A 24405-nucleotide genomic window follows, 5' to 3' on the forward strand; every position below is an offset into this window, starting at 1 on the left:
AAATAAATTGAACAAAAAAAGGGTATGCTGTTTTATAAAAATTCCTCATGCATATAATGCTATTTCTCAACAATCATTTTTTTGTTTATAAAGATTTGTGTCGAACTTGTGGGTCCACAAATTCACTTGTCATGCTGGTGAGCTCACACTGTGCTTTACAGCACCGTCAAAGATCATTATGCCAAAGACAAAACTTTGCCCTCGGGGTCATGGCAACCTGAATTTTGGCTGGATACCAAGGTCAGCCAAACTTTGTGCATCCCGGGTAAACAGTTTAGACTTTAAAATGTTCCCAAAAAACTACAGTCCATGTTAGAATAGTAATTAGCACATAAGTTTCTCATGGGTTTATACAATTTAGGACTGTATTATGGACAATAAGACCTATTGTAAAAAATAATTTCACAGCTGACTTTGGTGCATAAGGCCCTGACAAAATATAACATTACATTACTAATTCCCTTTGTGTTCAATCAATTTTATTCTTCCTCCTCTGCATTATTCTGTTTAAATAACACTCAGAATTGGCATGACATACAAACATATAGACATTACATGGCAACATGAATCAGAGGAGAGCAAGAACAGCTATATTCAGACTGGTAGGTATAAAGCATTTTGGACAGCTCCTTGTTCACTGATATCCACAATCACACAATAAATCCACCAATGCATTGCCTCCATATTTCTCTTTTGTGGTCAGACATTTTCACCTTCTTCCTTGGTTACAGTACAGACCTGATGTTCATGATGACTTAACCATGGTTAAACAACTGGAAGTGAGCTATGGGGGTCACAGGTTTTTCTTAATCACTACAACCACCACTAGGGACGCAGGTGGCGCTGTGGGTTAAACCACAGAGCCTAGAACTTGCCGATCAGAAGATCGGTGGTTCGAATGCCTGCGACGGGGTGAGCTCCCGTTGCTCGGTCCCTACTCCTGCCAACCTAGCAGTTCGAAAGCACATCAAAGTGCTAGTAGATAAACAGGTACCGCTTCAGCGGGAAGGTAAACGACGTTTCCGTGCACTGCTCTGGTTCGCCAGAAGCAGCTTAGTCATGCTGGCCACATGACCCGGAAGCTGTACGCCGGCTCCCTCGGCCAATAAAGTGAGATGACCGCTGCAACCACAGAGTTGGTCACGACTGGACCTAATGGCCCTTTACCTTTACCTTTTACAACCACCACTGGCCTTAATCAACCTTTACCAATAAAGTGCACAATTGAATGAAGTAATGAACAACTCTACTATTCTTCGCAACAATACAACAAGGCTAAAAAGATGGTCACACTTTGGCTGATAAAATATTAAAGGGCCTAAAATCTGTAGAAAGTGGCTTGGAGATACAGCAGGCATTAAGTTCCCATATTCCAGCCCATACAAAGCCTTCTGCTAGAAACAGTGGAGACAGTTAAAGTTTGCAGCCCTCAGCAGCATTGTAAATCAATACTAGAGGAGCTCTGCAGTGACCTTGCATCTAACTGTGCGCCTTCATTTAAAATCAATCCCAAGGCAGTTTAACAGCACTGGACTAAAGGCACAGCAGGGTGAGCCTGCAAAAGCAGTCAGCTAGACAACACGGTTTCATAACGTTGCTTAGGCTGTTCGCAACAAAAAAATGTGTAAAAGAATAAGCTTCTTCACCTTCCTCAGTAAATCTGAGAAATAAAACGTATGCCCCAAGTATTTAAGGCTCCATTCCATGCCTCCATGCTTCAGAAGCATTCCTGGTGGCCACCAAGGGCACAGGATTTGCATTTTTTGTCTCGGATAGCCAGGAGATGAGGATGCAGCATGCAATTCAAGAGACAAGACCAAGGATCCCTTGCAGCGCTGCCACTCCAGAACCATGCTGGCCTTTGCAACTCAAAGGTGCCCCCTGTGAGCACACTGGTTAGAGATGATTCAGTTTGAAACTGGGATCTTCAGCATACAAATTGTGTGCTATGCCACTAAGCTACAGCCAGTGTTAGAAATCCCCCAGGTGCCAATGCGTTTTGCGACTGTCACAGTTCCAATTGCGACCATATGGCGATCTCTGGATGCCAGATTGGCAACTGACATCTCCCTCTGGCTGCTCCCTCCAGCTTTCTTTAGCAGGTATACAGAACAGCTTATTTATTGCATGTATAGTCCACCTTTTTCTCCAAAAAGGACATGGTTCACCCCCTTCCTCAGTTAATCCCTACAACGACCCTGTGAGGTAATTAGGAGGCTGTGACTGGCCCAAGGTCACTCAGGGGGTGTCATGACTAAGTGGGGATTTGAACCCTGATCCCCCAGGTCCAAGTCCGACATTCTAACTACTACACCACACTGCCTTCCTGGAATACTTCTGCTATGGGGCAGCTCTATAAATTAAGCAGGTAAATAAGTATGTGGAAAGCAAAATATCACTTAGAGAAGGATGTGAAATAATTTCCAGGAGGCTTGAATTTGTTTTATTTGGGATTGTTTTATTTGATGTTTTAATTTGTTCTAAGCTGCTTTTGAATTCTTTTCTTTAAAATATAAAGCGGTATAGAAATGAAATTAATAATAATAAAAAATCTCATTGCAAAAAATGAGACATTCCATTGTGGCAACCATAACCTAGGTTTAAAGTACAATTTGGTGCTTTGCTTTTTTATTGACGATTTTCTAACACTGGGACTGAGAGGGTTGATACTGATTTTTAAAAAAACCCCGCAAAGATGGAGTGGGGAGTTTGCAAGCTTTGACAGAGGGAACCCTTTTGGTAGAAACACATACAAATAATGACTTGCCCCGGAAAAAAATCAGATTAAAATATTAAATGTGCAATAATAGTTGAGGAATATGTTGTGCTTCTATTATTACACTGAAACTAGAGCAAAGAGAGCTAAGAGAGATTCGTGGCTAGTTCCTTTTCCTGATAGTGTGCAATTGGCAGTAGCAAGGTTAGGAATAATGGCAGGGTCAATGCAGAGGTAATTAGGGTAATCCAGTCCTTTCTCTGACAACAAGCAGCAACAAGGCACTTATTTAGGGAGGGAATACTTATGTGATTATTAAGAACTTCAAGTGCCACTGAAAACACTGATCACTGTAAAGTGCTTCACTAAGAACCCACCAGATGCTCAAGGAAATCTGAGCACAGGAGTCACTCTTCAAGGCAAATGGTTAGTTCAGAATCACAACTGAAGTGCTAGAACATTTTGTTACCAAGAAAGCTAGATGGAGACAAACCCTTCCACAACAGTGCCAGAAGTAACCACCCCGAAAGCCAAAAAGGCATGTCAAAAGATACAAAGGTCTGAAAAAGTGCCTGTTGCTAGAATTCAGGCACTTCCAAACCAGTCTTGAGTAGGCAGGTGGCCTCACCTACAAGGATACGTACATGTGCAAATAAGACGTAAGTGGTTGCAGACAGATGAACACAACTATGACACAAAATGAGCAAGATCTACGCCAAAATATACTGGAACTGGGAGAAAGGGTTAACTAGAAGGCGGAGTCAACACAATGACTTTCCCCCCTCTTTGGCCCTGGGAAGAACTTTACTTCAGGATGAGAACAGAAATTGTGTGGCGGCGCAGCGGCAGCCCCCATTAGCTAAAGTGGTACCTCAGGTTAAGAACAGTTTCAGGTTAAGAACAGACCTCCAGAACGAGGTCTGTACCTGCTAATGGGGACTGGGAAACATATTGCCTTGAGTCCCCAGTTTTAGGAAAAGAATGAGGAGCCTGTGTTACTCAAGGTAAGAGAGAAGAGAGAGCCAGCTGGCCTTCTGGATGTCTAGCTTTATTTTATTTAATCCATTTCTATACTGCTTTATATTTAAATAATAATAATCTCAAAGTGGTTTACAATCCAGTTTAAAACATAAAATAGAACATTACGAATTATCAAAATAAAGTATTGCACATTAAGATCAAATACAAAATACACATTTAAAGCAGTATGATTAGCAGGAAAACTTAGAAATGTCACAGACAAAAATCAAAGACAAAAATACAGTGAAACTACACAAAACAGCATTATTAGCAACAAAATAACTCAAATAAGAACTGCACCCATGCTTCCTTCACCTGAGTAACCTCTCCCAAATACATCCTTAGCAATTTCCCACATACAAACCTCATTCTCAAGCGTTCCTGCCAACCATACAGATAACACAGCTAATCCCCAGCCAACCATTTGTTGCAAAGCGTATGTCTGGTCGACAAAAATCCCTAGCAGCATTAAACATAATTTACAACTATCTCTTTCACCCACCTCCATTTAGGGCTATATCATACAAACAGCAACTTAATCACTCCCTCCCAGACATGGCCTCACTCTATACCTCAGCTACCACAGTCAAGTGCGGCCAATATGCATTGAAAAGTGTGGTGCAAAGTTGGGGAGAGGAAAGGGTCCCCACTACCCTTGACAACAATGGGAATGGGGGTGGGCTGCAGGAAAATCCCAACTCCTCCTCCTCCTCCTCTCCAGAAAGAGTGTGTTCTTCTAAGCTGCCATCTGAACAGGACTGATGAGCTAGTTCCTAATTATTGCTGCGTTCAGACTATGTACTAGCTTGCTTCTTTTACTGACAGGTCTATCTGATACTTCCATGGAACCATTTTGCTTGTTTCAACAATGCTACCTATATGTTCCAACCTGCTAGTATAGAGAATATTATATGATTCAAAATTCTTCCTGGTACAGAGCTCTTCTTTTTCTCTGAAGCTCCCTGGGTGTGGTGGCTGCTTTCTGTTTTTTCGCCTATTGTTACTTATTTGTATAAACACGTTGCTTTTCCTTCCACGGGGCCAGAATGGTTTGTCTTGTCTTCTCATATTGAATGAGGTTACAAGGAGTGACTGTTTTAGACAGCAACTTAATGTATCATCCAAAACATCTATGATTTACAACACCATATTATTCTGTTTTATAAAATACATCGATCTAAACTGGAAAAGGAGGTAGGGAATTCATCTACGAAATTCATACCCAGAGAAAAGCATATTTGAAGTAGAACCTGGAGCCATCCACTCTCAGACCTGACCCTTGGTTTCTCAAGATGGGTAGCTTAATCAGCTGTGCAGGTTATGAGCAGGTGTCCACACATTAAGCAGTCCTGTCGCAGTAGCAAACAAGAAGAATTTCCCCATCTGTTCAGGGCTGAACAAGACTACGATAAACTTGCTGAACTATGCAAACCTGGAAAGCAACCTAAAACTAAATCCTAAACCACCAAACCTGGATTATGCTGCACTATACACTCTAACCCAGGCATGGGGAATCTTTGGCCCTCCTTATGTTGCTGGACTGCAACACCCATCACCCCTGACCATGGCCATGCTTGCTGGGGCTGATGGAAGTTGTAGTTCAGCAATATATGGAGGGCCAAAGATTCCCCACACCCGCTCTAACCTCAAACATGTAAAGCACAAGAAGCAGATAAAGAAGCTTCCGTAGAAATCCCTTGTGTACCGTACTGCCAAAAATCACTAGGTTATCAAAATTCCGGCACAGTTCAGATTGTCCTATGTGTGTGCCTACATAGAGCAAGCCTACAAGTAGTATGTAAACCGTTTATCCTCTTCTTTAACATCCTGGCTCCCAGCCTCTTTACTCCATGCTGGAGCAACTCACAAGCTGCATGGAAAGGCCTCAAGGTGTCAGCGTAGCTGTCACTTAACTTGGCGTCCATGTGTAAACGCTGCAAAGCGCACCATATCACAGCTTAGGAATGGTTTGGGTGTTGCTCAAAGAGGGACATGAATCAAAACACTGCATGCCTTAGAGGTCTGCACCCTGCATAACAAAAAATTCCAGTGTCAAAGACAGCTATACAACTGCATAAAGACCGTAATGGTAACTGCTACTATAAACTATTATCTATGTAACTGATCAGCCAGCACTTCTGAGCCTTTTGACCAAATGTGGTAAGGCTGGCCTAGCTAGTAACACCTTGTAGCTCATAAACCTATGTAAGGGCCCAGCTGCAGGAACTGTGGGCAAGTTATCATACTGGAGTTGACACTGCAACATGAATACTCGACTGTAGGGCTGGTCAATGTTAGATTTTCAACACTGCAATGTATCAGGAACCAAACATCGTGCTTTGGCGATAAACCACAAGGTTGAAGCAAGCTGCACTGGCCTCAGTTAGAGAGGCACAGGGTGAAACTGCCTCAGCTCTCACCGCGGGTGCCGAGGCGCTTTCACCCCAGTGCCTTGCAGGCTGGGGCCAATGCAGCCAGCCCCAGCCTGCTGCTCAGATGGGGGGAGGGGCGGAAAGGCTCCTGACCCCAGCTGAGTGAGCCCCGATGTCCCTGCCACTCACATGCAAGCAATAGGGACCACGGGGCTCCTTTCTGAGGCTCGCTTGCCGCCCTCCCCAAAGATGAACCAGGCAGCGATAGCTAAGTGCACAGAGCTCACCAGGCTCCGTGTGTTTGACTGCCTTTGCCCGTGCGGGGGTGCTGCCTCTTTTCTCCTGGGGTGGTCATTTACCCAGGGAAGAAAGACGCAGCCCACCCTTCCAGGTGAAGCCCACAAGGTGTGGCTGCTGGCAAGCCCTGGGCCTGGCAGCAGCAGCAGAAAGCACAGCAGCAGAAAGCCTTTAACGGAGGGTCAGGGGCTTGGCCAAACTGCTTGGCTGAGGCAAGGGCAGTGCGTGCTCCTCAGCCAAGCAGTTTAAAGAGGCGGAGGGAGGAACAAGTTGTATCGCGCCTCGCCAATATATCATCCAGGCCTATTCTAGTGAGGAGAAGAGACCACTGAAGGGTTGCCTGCAATACACACAAAGGTTCTTGAAAGTCAGCCATGGAAAAGCTGATGCATACAACTTGGCAGGTGCTGTGTGGACTGCATCAAATCGCTCTGTATGGAGGCAAGTGGTCGGCATGTCCCCACTTGCCACACAGAGCATACTTTTCCCCCACCAAAAAACCACCACCACAAATCTTTCATTTGGCAGTTCACAGCGGCCCAAATGGCTGACTGCATGTAAAAAGGTAAAGGACCCCTGACAGTTAAGTCTAGTTGCGAAAGATTCTGGGGTTGCAGCGCTCATCTCGCTTTACTGGCTGAGGGAGCCACAGACAGTTCTTCCGGGTCATGTGGCCAGCATGACTAAGCCGCTTCTGGCGAAACCAGAGCAGTGCATGGAAACGCTGTTTATCTCCCGCCAAAGTGGTACCTATTTATTTACTTGCACTTTGACGTGCTCTCGAACTGGTAGGTTGGCAGGAGCTGGGACCGAGCAATGGGAGCTCACCCTGTCGCGGGGATTCGAACCACCGACCTTCCAATCGGCAAGCCCTAGGCTCAGTGGTTTAGAGCACAGCGCCACCCGTGTCCCTTAGGATGTGCATGTAGGACCTTCCTAAAAAGCAACTTACAACAATCTGCAGATCATCACTTGTTCATACACACTAGCCACAGTTTGGGCATATCTGCACACAACTGATGAGTAGAAATACCTGTTACTGACTCAGCTAAGTACTGTGCCGGGAGGAGAAGCAGCGGTTTCAGAGGAGTGAGGCTACAGAGTACATGTAAGCACACCCTAAGTCTTTTAATTCTCATCTAAACATAAGAGAAGTGGGGGGGATGACGGCCGAATAATATGAACTGTCCAGGAGATGAGACGCTTCAACTAGATTCTGAGGTACAGAGTAATCCTTTACTTGAGATATACCTTTCCTGCCACCCACATTGAACAAGTGACTCATTAAAAATCATAATAAAAGGCAGGTGTGGTACAGTTAACATTGTCCTGGGTGCACAGATAATTGAAGACAATTCTGTGACTCACTGATTTATCACACAGTTGTTTCACCAGTTAAGTGAAAATATCTGCGTCAAAAAGTTGGCTTTATAACTGGCCATATGTAACTGCCAAGATTCTTTCAGTGATGCCCTAGCTCTGGCAGAGGAGGAGATCTTCAGAAAGCTTCCCAGCAGTTTCCAGAATGAATGAGTACCACCACCACCACCACATGTGAGGCTTCCAAAATCCCCCATAATATCTAGTAAGATCCATCCCTTTAGGAATATTTTAGTTAAGTTAACAGTCATATATCAATATTTCATTTGTTTTAAAAGAAAGTAAGTACAGCTAAAGGCTTCACGCATATGCCCCTAGGAAGAAAATAATTGGAACAGATTGCAGATTAAATTATACCCCATTGTAACATACAAAGACACTCTTCCTCACTTTCAAATCCCCAAGTTAGCTGCTAGGGGGTTATATGATTAAGTTGTTTTCTATGTGAAGTATATATCTTATAAAGGGTAAATGCTGTTGTGGCTGAATTAATCAGACTTTCTCACAAACAAATTTCATGAAGTTTAAATCTCACTCGGTCTTCAGGAGTCAGCCAAAGCAAAATTCCCTTCAGCAGGACATTTTTTACTTCAGTGAATCTGATGCTTGTAATCTTCAATTTCATGCTCTGCAAAATGTGTATGAGTAAATCAAGTTCGCTGGTCCTTCCTGAGTAGGATTTCTTCTACTCAGATTAGACATCCAAAAGTGAAAGAAGCTAAAGTGATCTCATCAACCACTTGATTCCAACAATATGAGACATGCACTCCTGAAGAGAATTTAGTGTATTTTTAGAGGATTAAGACTGGCATAAATAGAGACATCCAATCATATTATACAGAAAGGGAAAACCTTCTTTCCCCCAAGGGCCAGGAGCTGTGGGGAGAAAGTTGTGGTTGGCATATGCCAGCAGACTTTGAGGAATGTAAACCTGAACAGGGAGGAAGCAAATTCAACAGGAGAAATTGGCAAAGAGTGCAGCATGGGTACTTCCACAGGTTGAACTGGAGATTTCTGTGGGTCACACATGGCCCATGAGTTGCCAAGTTGTATATTGTAAACCTAGAGCAGCATTTTAAAAAGGATCATCAACTGAACCCTTCAAGCAGACCACTTACTGTGTAGTATTTCTGCCAGACAGCAATTGCTCTCAGCAGTAGAGGTGGAAGGTGGCATTAACTCTCTTTTTCAACATTGCAAGGCTATTCTGGACAGTTTGAAACATTAACATCTCCCACATTCCACTGTTAGCAAACTGTCAATGTTCAATAACGTTTGCCATTGGTTTGTGGGTTTGCTAGTGCTGGCCTTTAAAACCTTGAGTGGCTTAGAACCAAATTATATCAGAAACTGCTTACCGTATTTTTCGCCCCATAAGACGCACCGGCCCATAAGACGCACCTAGATTTCAGGGGGGGAAATAAAGGAAAAATTTTTTATTTCCCCCCCAGGTGCGCTGCGCTACACCAGGAGCTTGGGGCGTGCGGAGCTCAGCGCGCCCCAAGCTTCTGCGTGCGGGCAAGGTCTCCGCCAGCGTGGGAGAGCCGGGCGCCTCTCCCAGGGCTAGCGGACCCCTGCGCTAATCCAGAAGCTTGGGGCAAGCTGAGCTCAGCGCGCGCCAAGCTTCTGCATGCCGGCAAGTAGTCCGCTGCCGCCCCAAGCCTCCCGCACCCGGCAGGAGGTCCCGCTGGGTGCGGGAGGCTTGGGGCGGCAGCGGACTGCTTGCGCACACCTAGAAGCTTGGGGCGTGCTGAGCTCAGCGCGCGCCAAGCTTCTGCATGCCGGCAAGCAGTCCGCTGCCGCCCCAAGCCTCCCGCACCCGGCAGGAGGTCCCGCTGGGTGCGGGAGGCTTGGGGCGGCAGCGGACTGCTTGCGCGCACCTAGAAGCTTGGGGCGTGCTGAGCTCAGCGCGCGCCAAGCTTCTGCATGCCGGCAAGCAGTCCGCTGCAGCCCCAAGCCTCCCGCACCCGGCAGGAGGTCCCGCTGGGTGCGCGAGGCTTGGGGCGGCAGCGGACTGCTTGCGCGCACCTAGAAGCTTGGGGCTTGCTGAGCTCAGCGCGCGCCAAGCTTCTAGGTGCGCGCAAGCAGTCCGCTGCCGCCCCAAGCCTCGCGCACCCGGTGGGACCTCCTGCCGGGTGCGCGAGGCTTGCAGACACTCGCCCGAAGCAGGGGGAGCCCTCCAGAGGGCTCCCCGTGCTTCGGGTGACAGGCTGCCGCCCCAAGCCTCGCGCACCCGGTGGGACCTCCTGCCGGGCGCGCGAGGCTTGCAGGCATTCGCCCCATAAGACGCACCCCGATTTCCCCTTCATTTTTGGAGGGGAAAGTGCGTCTTATGGGGCGAAAAATACGGTAGTCCCATATGAACACTCTTACCTGTCTTGGAGGTCTTGCTCTATCCCATGTACTTGTGAGAACAGGTATGGAAGCAGAAGAGATGGGGCCTTTTTGGTGGTTACAGAGAGGCTGTGGCATTCCTACTTCTTGGTGAGGTAGGAGACCTGTGGCCCTCCACTATAAAATAGCACATGGCGCCGAGCCAAAAGGGCACAAAATAATAAAAAATGAATTATTGTGAAAATAATAAAAATATGGGGAGCACTTAATTTTGCCTTTGCTCAGGGCACCATATTACCAAAGTCCGCCCCACTGGATGGGACCATAGCTCAGTGACGGAGCACATGCTTTCTGTGCAGGTGGTTGCACATGGAATCTCCAGTAACTTCAATTAATAGGGCCTAGTATCAAGTGATGGGAAAGATCCCTGCCTTACGCCCTATAGAGTTGCTACCAGTCAAAGCAGACGGTACTGGGTTAGATTGAGAAAGAGTGGGACGTCATAGGCTGTTTCCTACGTTTCTAAAAATGGTTCACACATGAGTCATCACAAAATAAAAATCTGTCGCAAGATCCAGAACTAAATTACACTGTATATGCAAGTGGATGCTACACGATTTGTTTTCCTAGGGAGCAGCTTACTTCCCAGGAGTAAGGAAAACAAGATGCAACAAAAAGGAGAGCAGTTTTCATTCTGAGTACATTGCAACTACAGAATTAAGGTATGCATTGTGATTAGCAAACGTATTTCAAAAAGGATTTTGAAATATGTACTTTGAACTAGATTTTGCAGACCGAATATTCATCCATTAGAAGGCACACCAGAATGTCTTTATTCATTTCACTAGATATATTTTGTGGGGTATTAAATAAAAATGATTGTTACTTGTGTTCCAAGCTTCAGGGGATGTGATGAACAAATGAATGTGATGAACAAAAAAATTGCAGCAACAGAATTTGTAAGTTCATTTATGTAAAAGAACTACAGATATTCTCAGGACCTGGATATCACATTATTTATGTATGCCCCCTTTCTATGCTCTCAAGAACTCAGTTTCCAAAAACGCCCAAATCCAAAACTGGAAGTGAGAAACAAAGCCACTGCTGCTCACATTCTGTATAAAGGAAAAACAAAGTCTCAAAATCAAACCAATCCGGTATGTGCTCAAATAAATAAATAATTCAAAACTTCCACAAAAGCCAATGGTTACATAAGCATAACTCTCTTGACTGAAATACAAACAAATGTTATGAGTGTGTTTTGCATTCCTAAACAGTAAAATCTTGATAACAAGCATGCATTGGAGGCTAAATCAGATATAGAAAAACAGGTAGACAAGAGAAAAAAATGAACCAGTAAAACTGTAAACCAACAAGCAAGCATTTTGTCTCTTTTTACCGTACACAGTTCTAAATGCCATAATATAGGGAATGTCGGAAGTTTTTCATAAAACAGGGGTGGGAGAGGAAGCAAACATTCAGAACAGATCCTATATAACTTAGCATCTATGCCACAAACTTTTTGAAGAGTTAATTTCTGAACTTGTGATTTATCATCCAGTCCCTTAAATGGAAATCTGTAAGTAGCGTCACTAAGGCGCATGATCACACCAGACATATGAACATCATTAGGTACTGAAAACCTAAGCGAACTGCATCCAAATCACCAAGATTAGACACATCCCGTTAGGCAGCAAATCTGGGAGCTTTGATTTGACTAAAATTTAACATCAAGCACAGATTTCTAGAAGCAACAAACCTCTTAGAACTCTGAAGCAGCTGTGTGATTTTTCTTTCACAGATGGCTGGTACAATTGAGCCTCCTGGAGCAGTCTGCTTTCAGAAAAGCTTTCTGGCCATTTATATACATGCCTTTTTCTTTTCTTTTTTGGAGGGAAAGAATACACATCAAGGTTTTAAATTCTCTCATTATTACTGTATTAGTCAAAGATGACAAGCAGAGGCCCAAGTATTAGAAAGACCGAAGAGATAGTGGTAACTGAAAGCACAAAACTACCTTTCTGCATTTTTTAAAAGTAAAATGTTACGGTGCTATCAACTTCAAAAAGAGCAGTGTTTAGATCTTTGTATCTGCTGTAAAAAAAAACTGGTCTATTTTAAAACATTCTCAGTGAATAAAAGAAAGTTTTTTTTTCTGTCAGTTGATTCTACTGGAAAAACTTGAAGTATTTACTGGAACAGGGCTTAAAATGCGAATTTTACATTTATTTTATAACCAAAAGTACCCTGTGAGAGGGTGGTTTTGCTAGTACTGCTGTAAAACAGTTTATGCAAGGAATTCAAACTGTTTTCAGAACTATGGATAAGCCTGCAGTTTGGTCCGGAAAAAATCGGTCTTAAATATCCTTACATAATTTGCGTAGATATAAAATATAAATTTCAGCAATCTGAAAGCAAATCAGTTAATTAAAAAGGTTAATTAGGAGACAGCTCTAATTATTCATTTCCCAGTAAATTTAAGCTATACTACGAATATTTAAAATATTTAGGCAGTATTTTATGCCACTCTTGACTCAACATGTGTATTCTAAGTCAAAACTGGAGATAGCAAAAACCACTTTCAACCATGCTTGTTAAGACTGCCACTTCAGTAAAAAAAATTACCAACACTTAGCCCACCCCTTTTAAAAATTGTAACCAAACTGATGATTCCTTACTCTAGTTCACCAACTGAACTAGATATTGGAAAGCAAAATAAACAGGCAAAAAAGTAGCACATTTTCTACTTTTAAAAGTAGTCATCGTCCCAACATCTCTACTTAGGCCCTTGTGTACAGAAGCTCATGCATAGTTTATACAATACTGAAAGATGAAGCAGTGTTTCTGGTTGCTGCCTAGAGAACCAGAAGTAATTTCCAGGCCACTGTTCTGCACACACTCCCTGCCTGTGCCACCTTTATGCTGAAGAACTATTGCAATATTTATTCCACTCATGCTTCACTCTCAGGTCATGCGGCCCGAGTGTCACACAGCTGCAAAAGCCACCTGCCACTGTTTGTGTTGCCATTGTCTGTGGCATCTCCCCCAGATCTCATCATTCTTCCTGAAAAGGATTTGAACTCCTTCCCTTTTCATCCTCTCTCTCTCTCTCTCTCTCTCTCTCTCTCTCTCTCTCTCTCTCTTTCTTTCTTTTTTTTTTTTTTTTGGCTAAGTAAAACAACAACAACAAAAAGTTTCTTCTCGCTGCCTTTTTAAAATTATTTTTTCTGGCAACAATGCAAATGGGAATCCCAGGTGGCTCTAGCTAATTACCCATGTGCTTTGGGAACCTAATGCCACCTATTGTTAATGCAGTAGAGTCTTCAGCCACAAAGTCACTTCATATGCTAATCAGAGGCAGGCTGATCCCTAGCTAATACCTCAGTCTGTTGAGGAGCACTGATCTTATGGAGGAGAGGGAGGGAGGGAGGGAGATGGTACAAAACTGTAAGTTGTGCAAGGAGTCCAACAAGAAACTGAATTTTCCTCCCTCCTTCCCCTGCTTCTATCACTACTGCTGCAAATTAGTTTGAACATTAAAAGAAAACAGGAAGAAAAATAATAATTCTGTTTCAATCAACTTTAGAAAACATTCAAGAGTGATCCAGTCAAAACATTTTCAGTCTTCCGATTCAGAGTATGCAGAGGCTGTCTGGTATGCCACAACAGAACAATTAAGCCTTAGACTGGAAGCCAGGGTTCATTCAGAGCCATGTCTATAAAGCTTGTTTTATATCAGCTAACCAGCTATGTTTTGTTGCTTTATGCTGTGCTCACTTGCGCAATTTTTGCTTATGTGTGCAGGGACCCGGAACATAACCCCTGCATAAGTGGGGGAGGGGGATGCCTGTATTTCCTCTACGCAAGCAAAAGTACACCATGTGTGGAAACAACCTGTGTATAATGTCACCAAATGTTTATAGAAGCCACAGAATACTATGGCTTCCGATCATTAACATGCAGGGAAAAGACACCTTGCTAGTACTTCACAAGAATGTACATATTCGTTTCCTCCCCATACTTGTAAGGCGGTCCCTGCCTGTTTAGAGGCTTATCTAGTCCAGCTTCCTTTCCCTACAACAGGGGTTTTCAACCCTGGGGTGTCTTGAATGATGGTTGGGTGCCATGGGCAACACTGGTCTCTGTCCCTCTTTTCTTCCCTCTCTCCTCTTATGCCCTCTTGCATGTCTGACTCCCAGAGGCTTGCACAGCTGATTGCTGCAGCAGCCCTGGCTACAAGCTTCCCAGGCGAATGGGGGCTGGCCAGGGGGTGCTGGTTGCCAGGAGCTGAGGCAGCCTCGGAGTAAGCAAGTAAGCGTGTGAGGGAGCCCAGCCAGCCCGCCAGTCCGTGCTGCTGGGAATGGAAAGACTAATGGGAGGCCAGGCAGGCACTGTTCTCGCCTTTCTTGTGCTTGCTGTGTGCAATGCCTGCCCACTGCTGCCATTGCTGCTTCCCAAAGTAAGGTGCTGGCCTCACATTCACCTTTCTCCAGCATCTGTCAGGCCGCTAAGGCTGGGGACATCTTCCTCCCAGGCCCCTGGGGGGCAGTGTGAGAAGGCACCTCTCTTTAGGGTGGGTGGGGAAGCTCAGAGACCAGGGGTGGTAGTGGCTGCTGCCCAGGACTCCCGAGGAGAGGGGAGAGGAGGCTGAGGGAACACTCAACAAGGAAGGGTGTTCAAAAAAGGGTGCGGGCCTGCTGGCTCTGCAGGCAAGGATTGACATAGGTAAAGGTACCCCTGCCCGAACAGGCCAGTCTTGACAGACTCTGGGGTTTGTGCGCCCATCTCACTCTATAGGCCAGGGGCCAGCGCTGTCCGGAGACACTTCCGGGTCACGTGGCCAGCGTGACAAAGCTGCATCTGGCAAGCCAGCGCAGCACACGGAACGCCGTTTACCTTCCCGCTGGTAAGCGGTCCCTATTTATCTACTGGCTCCTAAATCCCACAGGGGTGGCGCAGAAAGAATGTAGTTGGTCAAGGGAGCCATAGACTCAAAAAGGTAGAAAACCTCTGCCCTAGAAGAATTAGCTAGAGACCTCTAGTAAGCCAAGAGTCAAGGCATGCGGACAACAGATCTCTCTGACAGCTCCCTAGAAACTGGTACAGAGGTATCTGAACCAGAAAACAGCAAGCAGTCGTGACCATAGCATTATCCTTCATGAATCTGTTCAAACCGCTTAAAAAAACCATCTAAGCTAGTTGTAGCCACCACATCATTTAAAATCAAATTCTGTAAGGTAACTACGGTTGGCATTCATCCGTCTCAGGAGACAATGGAAGAGTGCACCTTCGGGGGATGAAGTCAAACCGTTGGAGAGTTACAGGGCCTGCTGTGGCTGTAGAGACTGATACAAGAGAGGCATGTTTTGTTGCAGCTAGGGCAAATGAAGGTATCCGGTTGTGCTGGTGCAGGTGTACCAAGGTGTCTCTTCTTTCTGCACTCCTCCCAGCGGTCCTTCCTCCTCTGGTCACTGTTGCAGATACACAACCTGACTGATCATCTGCAGGCACTGTCGTCATCTGCAAGGGGATTCCCACATGGTGAAGTTAATGTTGCCAGACTTCATGTCACATTTGCGGACATCTTTGTAACACAGAGTTGGTCTGCCAACAGGCCTGGTGCCTGAAGCCAGCCTCCCACAAAGCATGTCTTCCATTCTGTGTAAATGACCAAGCCAGCGTAGACGTCGCTGAGACAGGAGTGCAAACATGCTAGGAATGTGAGCTTGGGAGAGCACATCTTTGTTTGAGACTGTGTCCTGCCATGTGATGCCCCAAATCTTCCTGACACAGCGCATGTGGAAGGCTTAGAGGCGTCACTCCTGGCAGGTGTAAGCTGCCCAAGTCTCAGTATAATAAAGCAATGTGCTCAACACAGAAGCCTGGTAGACATTCATCTGGGTATTGATCATTAGCATCCCATTCTCCCATACCCTTTTGGAGAGGCAAGCTGTTGCTGTAGCTGCCTTGCCAATACGCATATCCAACTCAGCATAGAGAACTACGCATCAACCAAGTGTCACACAGCTACGCATTATGTGAAATACATATTTTTGTCTCTACTGAAACTCCTCCCCTGCCCTTTAATTTCATTGGAGGACCCCACGTTCTAATGTTAAAAGAAAAAACCCTTCTCCTTACTCACTTTCCCCCACACCATGCATAATGCTATAATTCTTGATAATGTCCTTCCTACTAGCCTTTCTTTCTAAACTAAACAACAACAACAACAACAACCACCTCCAATTCACAGGAGAGGTACTTCAGATTTGTGAACAGCATGTCAGACTTCTCTGAATATTCTCTCGTTCTACAAATTCTAAGATTTTAACATCTTACAATGTGACAACCAGAACTGTATGCCAACCATGGTCACATCTGTATAAAGCCATAAATTAGAATTTTATTTCTGAACCTTTTTTCTAACTTTCCCAAGCATAAAATTTACCACCCGTACCACTTGCCACACATCAGTTCTCATTTTCATGCCATTCACCACAACCAATATATCTTTCCAGTTAACTCGTGAAAAATTGTGTTATCAGCCAGTTTGGCCATCTTACTGTACTCCCTGAACCCCAGATCATTTAAAAGGCAATGGCCCCAATACAGATGTCTGGGAAACCTCACTTCTTACTACACATTGTGAGGCTTGTCCATTTTTCCTACTCCCTACTCTCTGCTTTCTGTTCTTTAACAGTTACTAAACCAGAAGAGGACCCATCCTCTTATCCATAACTGCTAAGTTTATTCAGAAGCCTTTACGTGAGGGACTTTGTCAAAAGCTTTTTGAAAGTTCAAGGACTGTACAGTCTTTGGCCTGGATCACTCCTATCCACATGCTTGTTGACACTTTCAAAGAACAGTAAAAGGTTACTGAGAAGCTCTTACCTTTACTCATGTAAATAAGCATCAATCTGCAGGAAACAGGCATACAGAATTTTAAAGAAAGGTTACAGGAAGTCCAGCATTTTGAATTTTCTATTTCAAAGGTGTGAACCTTTGTGAGCCCTTCTGACCCAACAGGCAGTATAGAAATGAACTGTAACAATAACAGAATGCTCTGAAGAGGGAGGAGTGTGCATGAAATAGGGCAGGTAGATTGCCAGATGAGTGCTCCTGAGCTATTCTACCCACACCAACCAGTACATGCATAAAACTTGATAATGAGGTGTACTATCAATGTCACAAGCACTAAACAACAAGCCACCCAGAGTACATTTATGCAACCTCATTCCTTATGACATTTAATCTTTATAACTGCCTGATTTCTTTTAAGCATTTCCCAATAATATTTAAATTTTCTTGGTTTGCAGTGATAGCAATCTCTGGTAAGATACTTTGCATTTTCATTGCAACAAAATATTGAGAAATGCAATTTCCTCTGGGGTTCTGTTGCTCTTGTGGACAATAACTGGATTACTTGCAATATATGAACAATTACACTTCAAACCACCCTCTTCCAAAATAAAAGGATTCTGATCATTTCTTACATTGCCTCTTCAGTCTGTAACAATTACTATACTTTCAGGTGATTGGGGGGTGGGGGGAGAATCAGACTTGCAATACTGGGATATTCAAAAATTCAGATTTAAGAAACACTTATGCACAGCTAAGCAGGACATAGGAATTCAGCTCTCGGATAAAGAATAGGGAAAACCTGTTATACAAAATGGGCTTTGTTAACAGTTTCAAGTAATAAAAAGTTGATCATGTAATTTCCTGTTCATAAGAACATGGCCTAAGTAGCATATACATCTAGCACAAAAATCTCCAAACAGAAGACAAAGTAAATAAATAATAATGGGGAAGGGAAGGGAAGGGAGATGATACCCTAAGATTAGGTATGAAGATAAGTATCCCAGGCTTCTCTTCAGATACAAGAGTGCATAAAATAAAAACATAAATGTTTAGAATTCTGTGTTGCACAGTATTCTTAATCACTTTGACGAATATAATTCACAGGTAGTGTAATCAATCAAAATTTTAAGCTAATCAATGTATTACTGGACATTTCGAAACGGCAAACTTTCTTCCAAAATTGAACAATAGGGCCTGTAGATATTTTTAAGAAGCTGATGGACCAAACATGACAGACATAAACAAAATGTCTCTAGCTTGCCAGGGGGTTGGGTGGGGGGAAGATTGAGAGAACACCCTCTGCCACCATTGCCTTCCCAGTCCCACTTCAACACCCCTTTTGCAGAACACAGCTGGCTCTAGGGAAAAGGGCCATCTTGAATACTCTCCCCGCCCCCAACAGTAAGGGAAAGAGCAAACAGCAGAATGTACAGCAGCACAGGAGAGAAAGGAGGATGGGTGAAGAAGGACTGTTTAGCCAAAGGAGGATGAAACTCTCCCCTCCAACCTACCATCTGCCCCCAACACTCCACCTGTGAAATTTCATGTGCCTTTGGGAAACCTATAATAGAGTCTATACAAGGAAATATACAAGCCTAGAATGTGACAGATAAAGAAATAATGAGGTAAAGGGGAGGAAAGCATTTCCTCTCAATTATTTCTTACCAAAAAGGATTAAAACAGATTCACTAATGCCTACTGCAGGCAAGCCATGTCGTCTGAATAGCCAACAATATATACAAACACATGTGGAGGGGCTGTCCAAATAACAGCAATTTGTATCTGTATGCAATGCCGATGAATCAGTATGTAAGATAATACACTGAGAAATGGTTGGAAGCAGGTATGTATCCCCACTTCCCTCAAGAAAAGTACTTTAGTGGAAGAAATCATTTTTTTCCTGTCAAATGTAGCCCTAAGCCCCCTACTCTCTGGGCACATTTAGATACTTTTAAATCTTGACACAGACAAAATTTGAAGGCTCAGTAGAAGACATTATTAAAAAACATGCCTTCAGAAATAAAGATCAGTCATTTCCCCTTATGCTTTGAATTTCAGGAGCTCCCCCCCTCCTTACTATGGCACAGAAGCTTTCATGGAGTCAAAAGACTTTTCAGAGGCACTGAGGGTTGAATTTAATGTCTTCCATCTACATGTACATTGCAGGTTGCCAGATGGAGCAATCCTCCTTTCCCTCCATGCACTGTTCTGGGGGTTCTCCTGACACACACACCTGAGGCAATTTGGGAAGGCACAGGACTAGAAGAGAAGGGAAAGTCCATGTGTAGGGCTTCCACTGGAAGGCTGATTAGGTGAATCTCTCCCTAAATATTTTTAAGGGCAGCAGAACACAGTGTGGTAAACTGCAAATCTCAAAATAAAACTTTCAGCAATCAGTTAAACCATCTCCAAACAACTTGACCATTCTTGGGGTACAGGCACATACCATCCCTGCTATTCAGTATGGATGGAGCTTCTGTTTTCTATTATATGTTTACTATTTCTTTGAACCTACATCATGTATTTTATGCATTGTGACTTGCTTGTATTTCTGTTGATTATAGTTTGATAATTATTTATTGTACTTTCTAAATTTCTATTTAATTATTATTTGCTGATATTTTGAGAGTCAATTTTATTGTGTACAGTACTATTATATTCTAATGGATTGTTGAATGTTACTTTATTTTATATAAGTTGTTTATTTTAAACCTATGTTTTATTATGGTGTTTTTTCTATTGGATTGGATTATTATGGGACCTTTGATGTATATTTTGTTGTAAACCACCTTGTGTATAGCAATATAGAAAAGTGGTATACAAATTAAAAGTGGAATGAAATGAAATACATTTTAGCCACACAACCCCAAAGTTACACATGTGAAACTTTTTCATTATTTATGCAATAGGCTTCTAGAAACAGACATTTCAAAACATTAACCCAGTATGGCAAAAGCAATTATGAAGCTGAGGGGAAACTTGTTTCCATATATGTAGGTTGAAAATGTGCAGTATTATTTATAAAGAGCCAGCAACTAAGGACTATACAAGGAGAGGCAAACCCTGCCCACAATTATACAGACAAATAAGAACAGGAATTGTAACACCAGAAAGGAGCCAAAAGAGATACCGGGTTAGCAGAGAGGATTGATTTAAAATGACAAGATGTTTGATTTAAATCACATTTCCACCGATGCTTCCTGTCTTTTCATATATTTGTACAATGGTGCAAATCTGACCACTAAATCATGTTAATTGACACTGTTTCTCACAATCTTATATGAATACAGGAACCTGTACACTGGGAAATTTCATCTTTTCTTCTTTCTAGTGTTGTTCTTTTCTTTCCCACTCTGCCTTGGTCCACCCCCACCCTCAAAAACCAAAACAGCAAAACAAGAATGGAATATATACTGGACTGATACGTAAAAATAAGATAGGGGCAAAGTAGAGTAGCTAATTTTCATCAGATCAAAATTAAATACCTATGGTTTGTAAATATTCATATTTGAGAAACCATCTGGAAGAGTCATTGATTCAGTTTAGAAATTAACTGTAAGGCTAACAAGTTTAAATCAAGATTTAATATTAACTTAATTAGTATTTGAGAAGCTTTGTATATGAAAAAAAGCTTTGGGGGGAAAATCTAATTTTAAATATAAGAAACTATTTTTAAAAACATTAAATTTTATTCACCCTGTTGGGTAGGTCTGAAGAAAAGGAGATTAACAACAAAGAAAGTGACCTGGATATCTGAAAATGCTTCTCGTTGCCCCTTATTTCTTGGGAAATAGTTGAATAAACCTTAGAGTCTATCTTCATCAATGAACCACCAGAATGAAGCAGATGTGTAGCTGTCAGCAAAAGTTGAAGTGATGAAAAATAAACAAAGGTGATGTACTGTAAAAAAAAAAAGGTAGAGTAAGAGGAGACAGGCTAAAGGAAGTTAGGAGAGAGAGAAGAATATGACTAAAGTGAGAAACAGAAGAGCAAAGATAGAAGAAGGAGTTGAAGACAGAAAAAGACAACTACAACAGCTGGTCTTGTTCGCACATAACACGGAGCCAAATCATGGTTTAATGAGAAGAAGAAGAAGAAGAAGAAGAAGAAGAAGAAGAAGAAGAAGAAGAGTAGTAGTAGTAGTAGTAGTAGTAGTTTGGATTTGATATCCCGCCTTTCACTCCCTTTAAGGAGTCTCAAAGCGGCTCACATTCTCCTTTCCCTTCCTCCCCCACAACAAACACTCTGTGAGGTGAGTGGGGCTGAGAGACTTCAGAGAAGTGTGACTGGCCCAAGGTCACCCAGCAGCTGCATGTGGAGGAGTGGAGACGCGAACCCGGTTACCCAGATTACGTGACTACCGCTCTTAACCACTACACCACACTAATGAGAACAAGCCAGTGTGTGAGTTTCCACTTTCTTCCTCCTCTGGTTCTGCTGCTGCTGTGCTACCTAAAACTAAGCCGTAATTTGGCTTAGTGAGACATACAAGCCCAGGTTTGAGAGTTGTCTCCCCAAAATAAACCATGAACCCAGGCTCACATGTAATGCCAAGCGTTGAAACAGATAGTCCTATCTGAGGACTTTGATTCTTTTGGAAAATGCCAATGAGACACTGTGCCCCAGAAGTGCTGAATGTAACCCTCATCTTGACATGAACATAGAAAACTGGGCACTCAATGGTTCTCGACTCAGTTGCCATTAAGTCAGGCACTTGGCTGAGGTCAGCGTGCATGCTGCTTACAAATGTTTACAGACGCAACTGCAATGACAATAACCACAAATGCCAAATTACTAGGATTATTTTACAGGAGGTACTTTTGCTGAGTCACATGGAAGGTTCTAACTCGGAATTTATTTATTTTTTAAATTAGGTCTATAAAGGGCTTTTATAAACCTGTGAGGTATGGTTGACCCTAATGCCATTTGTAGCAATGTTAAAAGAGAGAGTAATCGGTCTATGATGAAAACAAACAAAAACTTCTTGTCATGCCCCATGATCCTTTCCCATGAGACTAGGAAAAAACAGGTTAAACATCTGCAGACATGACAATAAACAAATAAATTCAAACAGCATTTTGCTACTTTGACCCTAGCAACTTGTGTGCATGTTGTTTCAGCTTTGTCGGTCATTCCACAATAGGAGTCAAATTGCCCCCAAAAGATGAATGAATTAAAAGCACTGAATTGCCATAAAACAAAGGATGGGGCACTGAAATATTACATGGCATAGCTATGCACTATGTGGAGCATGAAGACTGGCACAAAAATTCTTTCGAATATTGTCGAGTGTTGTCTAGATGCATTTAATCCCACCTGACGGTAGAGGGTTAAATTCCCTCGGTGCAAGGCAGCTTGCAATGTGAGCTGCTTTGATGGGGCTATACAGCTCTCAAAGACTGTAGATTGTTAGACAGACTTTTCACAGGTAAATGCAGAGATAGCTTTTGTGCAAGTTGTGCACAGAACTGCTTGCTGCTGCAATCTGTAGCTCAGGGTAGTAATGCCACACTGGAATCAGAAGGAAAATAAAGCAGGGCATCTGTGTTCCCCTCTTAAAGCCACACACAGAGGAATACAGTGGTACCTCGCAAGACGAATGCCTCGCAAGACAAAAAACTCGCTAGACGAAAGGTTTTTTCGTCCGCGATTTGCCTCGCAAGACGAATTTCCCTATGGGCTTGCTTCGCAAGACGAAAACGTCTTGCGACTTTGTTAAGCCGTTTAAACCGTGCTTCACAAGACGAAAAATTCGCTAGACGGCAAAACTCGCGGAACGAATTAATTTCGTCTTGCGAGGCACCACTGTATACAGGAAGTAGCAGCTCTTTTGGAACTCCTCCTTCCCAAAAAACACGAGGATGATGGGGCAAGCAAGTGTGCACTCAGCCCCACAAATCCAACCGTGATTAGTGCTGCAAGTCCATTGCCAGAGGTGCTCAATCTACACAGGTCTCGACTGGTGATAAAGGTACTATTTGCTTTAAGACCTACCGGTATCTGTTCTTGGGACTTTACCATAGGAACACATCCAATCTCAAGAAACCTGAGTCTATCCCATAGTTTGAGAATGACTGGGCTAACTTTTAAAGAGCTTGTAAAGAGAAATTAAAGGATAAGTGATTGAAAACAGAATAAGGACCAATAATTGAACACAGCTGCATCACCCACAATACTCATGAAAAATGAAAGGGCATTTTTTCAAAATTGTGTATACTGAGTGACACACCAACACACACACACACACACACTCCAAAATCACTTTTGTATTTTTGGCAGAAGCTCTAGTCAACCCTGCGCTTACCATCATGTAACTTTGCAGTGCATGTGGAGTTCTAGCCAGATTGCCATAACGAAGCTTGGGGTGCCTGTTCCTACTGCCACTGAACCTTTGCTCCACCACCCTGCCAACTCATAGCTTAGAGGAGGCACAGGAAAGTTATTGTTCATTAGCTCCTGCAACACTGATAGCAAGGACAGTTAAATATTCTCATACAACCCCAGTCATTCCAGACCACTGACCATGCTTGTAGGGACTGATGGAAACTGTAGTTCAGCAATATCTGGAGAGCCAAAGATTCTCCAAACATGCTCTATACAGTGTTATGTAGAATCTACATCATAGGTCGGCAAGCTAAGGCCCAGGGCCTGGATAAGGCCCGCCAGGGTCGTAAATCCAGCCCGCGGAGCTTGCCGCCCGCTCGGTCAGGTTTAGCTCCAGGTTTAGCTCTGCGGAGAGGTACTTTCCCAGGACTACAAATCCCAACATGCTCTGAGGTGGCTCAGACTTCCATGACGCTGGCCAATCCGAAGCCTTAGCAACCTCAGGCCTCCCCTCCACTGGCCGGTTTGATGCAAGCTGGCGGCGAATAGTGACCCTTCCCGAGGCTTGCTGCTCCAATTGGGGCGAGGAACAGGGCATGCTAGCTCCGAGAAAGGAGGAGGAGAAGTGAAGGGGTGAGGAGAGAGTCTGCAAGGAGGGAGGAAGAGGAAGAGGACTCCTCTGTGCTGCTCGGCGGTGGCACATTAGCAGCATGGTCATGGACACCCTGGGGTAGGGGCCCTTCCCGGTGGGGTGGCTGTGGCCCCTCCACGCAAGCTGACCCAACGCCGGCAGGGTGCCCCCTCCCCAGCTTAGCCTGCTCTGTCTGAACACGGTGAGTGGAGGTATCTCAGCCGCTCTGTCTCCGAAGGAAGGAGGGAGGGAAGGCGTGTGTGCGTGCGAATGCACACTGGCCAGTCACAAGTTCTGAGGGACAAAGAACCAGCCCCCTGCAGAAAAAGTTTGCTGACCCCTGATACATGCACTGAAGAAGCTGGGTTTTGCTCACCTATCCTGCTCTTAGATCGTCCAGCTGTTTCCATTCTGAACTCAAATAGTCCCAAATCCATGAGTTTTGTTACCCTCTGAAAACTGGGGATATT

The 24405-nt window shown here is 43.8% G+C and overlaps 1 protein-coding gene across 9 annotated transcripts in view; it reads right to left on the bottom strand.

Annotated features, from left to right (window-relative positions):
- USP22 (ubiquitin specific peptidase 22) overlaps nucleotides 1–24405 on the bottom strand; it is a 106928-nt gene that overhangs the window by 31871 nt on the left and 50652 nt on the right. The window lies entirely within an intron of this gene.

Source organism: Podarcis bocagei (genome assembly GCF_964188305.1).
Source record: "Podarcis bocagei genome assembly, chromosome: 14".
NCBI lineage: Eukaryota > Metazoa > Chordata > Lepidosauria > Squamata > Lacertidae > Podarcis > Podarcis bocagei.